A 4,922-nucleotide genomic window follows, 5' to 3' on the forward strand; every position below is an offset into this window, starting at 1 on the left:
AAATAGTGCAGTTTATTGCCAAAATAGCATGTCCCACACCATCCCCTTCCTCCCCCATATCACTAAAAGAATGGCCCAATTCTGCCTTGGTAATTTTAAGTAACATTTTGTTAGGTATGCTACTCACAGTAAAGTCAACATAAAATAAAAGTCAAAATATCACCTGCTTATAGTTTTAGCACATTTAAATGTAACATCTTGTTACGTACTTAAATTAAAGGCAACATAAAATTTCAAAATTTCAATTATCAATGAAAGGCCTCCCTTTACTGCTTCTATGGCTGCCTTCATCTTGCCCTCTCCAAATTTACCCCTGTCTGTCATAGGTTTGTAGTTGCGGACCATTTCTGTAAACATTTTTTGGCATTAGTTTTTGATCATCACGTGATTTTAAAAACATTCGGACATAAATTAAGGTGTCTCCAGGTGCCCCACAAAAATTGTCTCTACGTGCCCCGCGAGACACATCGAAGTTATGACGCTGGGCATCACAACCCCTGTGATCTGACTCAACATGTTTTTGAACCATTTGAAAGCTCACAAATCACAGAATCCGTTGATATTTTTATCTAATTTTTGGGACAATTCTTACTGACCAATTCGCTTTAAAGAAACACATGCCACCCCAAACCCGCACACACGCCCATATATACTAGCTGGGCTGGGACTGGGCGCTGGCTGGCTTGTACTTTAACTGGAACAGGCTGGCTTGCTTCTGACCAAATGTAAAAGTCAGTCGATAAACGACTGCCTAAAAATCAAATTTTTACTTTTACGTGTTTTGGGGAGACATAAAGTTTGACAGCCAAGGACTCCACAACCGCTTCGATGACAACCACCGTCCTTTCTGAAAGAGGTTTTCGGACCATTTGCCATCTTCCAGTCAGGACGCGATGGCGCGAAAATTCAAACATTTCGAGATATCACGACTGTCTCCAGGTGCCCCACTCTCCCCTACTCATTTTTGCCCCATTTTTCCATTGTCCATACAACTTTGTCCATTCAAAAATGTCGAATATTTTCGTGTCCAATTTACTAATGTGTCCACTATTTTAAATATTGCGGGGGATGTTGAGATGTTTTATTTCTTAAGCGTAGGGTAATTCATTGATCTTCATTGTCACTCTCTTGGTGCATGCGTGTTGTGTTGACCTTCAGCCGGTAGCTTATGCCCCTCAAGTACTGAAGAGGCGGCCCTCAGCCATGTACACGTCGTGCTGGCCGACGATCCGCTCAATCATGGCGTGGTTGCGGCGCTGGGAAGCCGGCAGCGGATCCTTGATATTCTTGTGCCCGCCTGCAATCACAAGCAATCGCATTTACTAGGCTATGGCAGGCCATGGTGTTGAGCAAATAAATCAATGGAATAAAAAAAAAAAAGACTTTAAAAATAAATTGCAATTGTTTGTGTGATGCTGCTCTGCTGTGTGTTTTCATAAGTAATTTTTTTGTTTTTTTGTTATTTATCACCAGAAGTCTTTGAAAAAGTTCAAGTCCATGTGAATCAATTAGTAGAAATCAATGCTCAATATTTTTTTATTCATAGAATATGTAGAACATCTACAACATTAAGTAACATACAATGAAGGAACATGCTACTAACCAAATTACTAATGGTTTACAAAAACAAAAAAAATAGACTTAACATGAAAGAAAACAATCACTTGTTGTACAAATGTACAACCTTACAAAACCTATATACACCGCATACTTGCTTTACATTGATTTATGCTTCTTCATTGGCGATGCATCTGATTCTGGTAACTTCGCATCAAAGTCAACGATGTGCTTGGTTGCTGAAAACAAATAAAATCAATTAATGTCACAACAAATAGTTTTCATGATAGATAATAAAGAAAAAGAATTACTTACCATCAAACTTCACAGCATTACTTGCGGCTAAACCATCAGCATCAATAATTTTGCTTTGGAAATTCGACCCCTCCTTCCCAATATTCATCAGAAAAAACAGAAAAATCTCTCTCTTTTTTTTATTTACCTGAAAGTTGGTTTCTTTTGAGTTCCTGGTCGTGCTGCTCCTTCTGAAGCTCCCCTAGGAAACGCCACGCGTGGAGGTGGCACTGGCAACAGTCCCAATAACTCTGTGGCGAAAGAGATAGGAATGTTTAGTGTAAATTTAAGTTAAACAAACAGAAAGCTATACATAAGAGATGGTAACCCTTTTTTCAAAGACTCACTTTCATCCACTCAACACTGGTTTTTGATGGCCCCTTGGAGTTGAGCATTGGCGAGCCCTGTTCCAAATGCCCATATCTCCGAGGCCGATACGCCGATAAAGCAAACTTCGAATTAATCCGAAACTAAAGGACACAAAACTTACCCATGGTAAAGAAAAGATAGAAGATGCCTAACGACGCTGCACACAAAGCAAACGCTTCACCACGCCTCACTCCACACCGACGCCACAAAATCCCGCCAACACGAACACAAACGGCAGAAGCAGCAAGCACCACCACCACCAATAACAACAACAACGACAAACAACTTGCGACATCACCGCTCTCTAGTGGCAAGGCGGGGAAGGCTTGAAGAGCGGGACCAAGCGGGACGGGGAGCGATATTTGGCATAAAAATTTAGAGCCGTAAAAACCTATTAAAGAAAATAACAAAATAACTATTTGCAACTAGTAGAGAAAATTTGAACATTACCAATGAACTTTGTTCACAAACAACTCAATTAAAGTAAATGTGGTCCATATTATTTTACCTTCGTTTCAATACTTAACGACCCTTTCCGCTGACTATATTTGATGTGTGGCCTGAGATCATCAACAAGCCTCACCACCAAAAGTTTATTGAGGCGAAACCTTTTAACAAACTATCACTGTGAAAAAAAGTAGGTAGGTTTACAGGAAAATTATTTTCCTTGACGCCAGTTGTAAAATCACAATTTGTAATCGTAAAAATACATGCAGTACGTATCGACTTCAAATCGATTGGCGAGTAAAAAATGTGCTCTCGTAAATTTACAACTTAAATTATAATTCGCGTTTACAAAAGTTTTGTAAATTTACGACGATATTTTTTACAGTGATTCATTAGGTGGTGTGAAAGGATCCAATACGTTCCTAAATGCGTATTTAATTCTTTTGATTTGACGGTGCGCCATCTTGTCGCCTACCACGACTAAATCCAGTTGTTCCATCACTCTGTCACTCCCAATGTTAAAACAAACTTAGTATTCTCACAAACGGCTAATATCCACTGCGTTATCTCAGGTTCGCCGCGTGCGTTCGTTCGTTCCGTACGAAATCCCCGTCCGGTGGAGGCGGAACGTCTCCGCTCCGTTCAAACTCTCCGAGGATTCCGTCGACGCGTGGCTCGCAGACGCGGAGCATCACCTCTAATGTAGGTCTTCTCTAGGTGCTTCACGACGCACTGTAAAAGTTGACCAGACAATTTTGCCCGCGTTTAGCGCTGTCTCTTAAATCGACCACGAAAATAAGGGTACACATCTGAGTTGTACGGTCCATGGTACAATTCGCTGGGGGTACCCTCGTCACCCTCAGCTGTCATGTGGTAATGGTTGTGGTGACCGCAATGTGGTCTGGCTTCTGTGTAACTTAAACAAAACATTAATGGCACGCGCCGCGCTCGCGCTGAGCTGTACCCTATGGGCCAATTTTGACCACACTCTGCTGTCTGTCCATCCGTGTGTCCGTGTGTCTGCGGCAGGGAGTAGTGACGCGTCGCCCACACTGTAAGAAATCCTGTGCTAAATCATTGCTAGGACCACAGAACTGGAACCACACTTAAAACACAGTGCGGACTGTGGTGGGCTACACCACAGGGTTTTTCTGTTGACCGGCTCAGTCTGTAACTCGTCTATGGTTCGAGACGTCTCTGTTCGTTCTTAGCTCTCGCTGATGACCCGCCGCGCTCCAGCAACCACATGCTAGAGGATTACGCCAACGTGTATCTTTGTGCACCCGCGCGGAGATTGAAGATTTTTGAGGGGAGGTTAAGAGTTTGGTCCACCGAAGGGCCAGTAGTGTCCAAAGGCCTTGCGGCGAACGAGCCTTCGGGCTCAAGGTCCTCCATGGCCCTTAGAGCAGAAGACCTTCTCCAGCGAAACATATGAGCTTGAACTTGAACTATTTGAACCGTGCCAGCGCCACTACTGCCTTTTATTACTAATTTTTCATCACACTATTTTACTGTGATTGTGAAAGCACAGAACTTTCGTGTGGTAGTTCTGTGGTTTATCACAGGATTGAGCACTGACATACTGTGGTAGCTCCGTGCTTCACACAGGATTGAGCACAGACGAATCTTCTGTGTCAGACGACGAATCTTCTGTGTCAGACAGTTCCAAATCCGCCTGCAGAAAAAGGTCCAATTGATGGTCCTTTGGGATTTTCTGAAACAGACAAAATACGTATTTGAATGCCGTTGTTAATTTTTAAGCGTAATCCTATGAACTTTTATTAACAATACTTACATAACCTTTCTTAAAGACAACATTTAAATCATAAACTGGGACTGCTTCCCTTGAATTCAAAGTTAAGCCCACTCCAGCATTGTTACAGAAATTTTTGAACATTTTCACAAAGTCTTCTCTAGAGTTTTGAGCAGCCTTTATCAAGTTATCGACTATACCCTTTTCGTAATAAGGCCCTCTACAGTTACTACTGTACATGCCCTGGGCAAACACTTTAATCTTTTCCAAGTCCAAGTCAGTGTGGACTTTATTTATATGTTTCCAACCCGCATGAATCCTTCCGCACGCGGGGCATAGCACTGACACATTTTGGATCACACTTGTTCTGTTTGCGACGCCAAACTGTAATCATGCACAAAAAACAAATTAATCACGGTTTTCGTTGATTCTGAAAAAAGTATTAAAACTGAACAATAATTTTCTGTTAATTTACACGACTTACCCCACATGCAAGTGCCTT

Source organism: Frankliniella occidentalis, unplaced genomic scaffold, assembly GCF_000697945.3.
Source record: "Frankliniella occidentalis isolate FOCC.00 unplaced genomic scaffold, Focc_3.1 Scaffold479, whole genome shotgun sequence".
NCBI classification, from domain to species: domain Eukaryota; kingdom Metazoa; phylum Arthropoda; class Insecta; order Thysanoptera; family Thripidae; genus Frankliniella; species Frankliniella occidentalis.